This window comes from Gracilinanus agilis, chromosome 2 (genome assembly GCF_016433145.1).
Source record: "Gracilinanus agilis isolate LMUSP501 chromosome 2, AgileGrace, whole genome shotgun sequence".
Taxonomy (NCBI): Eukaryota; Metazoa; Chordata; class Mammalia; order Didelphimorphia; family Didelphidae; genus Gracilinanus; species Gracilinanus agilis.
Genome location: NC_058131.1, coordinates 464,438,284 through 464,439,308, shown reverse-complemented (window position 1 = coordinate 464,439,308; position 1,025 = coordinate 464,438,284).

Below are 1,025 nucleotides of genomic sequence, written 5' to 3'. Positions count from 1 at the left end.
AGAGAGAGAGAGAGAGAGAGAGAGAGAGAGAGAGAGAGAGAGAGAGAGAGAGAGAGAGAGAGAGAGAGCCCAAACTGCTATTAGCCTGTGGATAAAGAATGGTCACATCTCCAAAATATCTGTATCTCCCTGAACCGTGCCTACACCTTGAAGCTCCAGCACTGGCTGCGGTAGAAGCAGTGCTGATCCCTGTTCCTGGACCAATTTAGACTGATCGTAAAGCAGGAACTGTTATTGAGCGGAGCTAATGTAGTAATTTCTTCATTCCAGGCAGACAAACCGAGAAAACAAGCATTTATTAATCTCCCACTATGTGCCAGACTGCCACCTGAAGACGCTACTACTCTCCAGCTGTGGGAGCCTAGAGCCTTCTTAACTGTCTGAGAGGAAAGGAAGTACAGAGAGGGACAGGCATTATTAGAAAGTGTCCTTAACATGACGCTCAATTTTCTCTACTTTTGGATGAGTCCTGTAAGAAGGAAAGGGTGCAAAGCGCGGGAAGATTCTGAAGGGTTAGCGAGTAGTAAACTGACAGGTGAGAGTGGAGGGGAGACTACTAGAATCTGCTAAGGATTACTAAGGTAGGAGAAGAAATGTAGAAATGTAAAAATCCCCCAAAAGTTATCTCAGCAAGGTGACGCACCTAACTCTAAGGAATGTTTGGGGGAAAGCGTGAATAATTTCTGGGTGGTAAGGGAGGGACTGAGAAATGTGGGGGCGGGGAAATTAGATAAAATCGATGCAGGACTTTCTAAAACTGTGAGAGGGGGCAGTGCACTTAAAGGGAGGCGCAAAGAAAGAATTGCCTGTAAACATCACTACTGTTGGTCTTGACACCCCTGAGAGGGAGAAAAAAAAAACAAAACAAGACAGGTGTACTAAGGCCCGAAATCTGCGTGACGTAGAAAGAGCAGAGAGCCGAGGGAAAAGAATTGATAATTGGATACCAGTCATCGGAGTTGGGACTAAATTTTCACACACACACACACACACACACACACACACACACACACACACACACACAC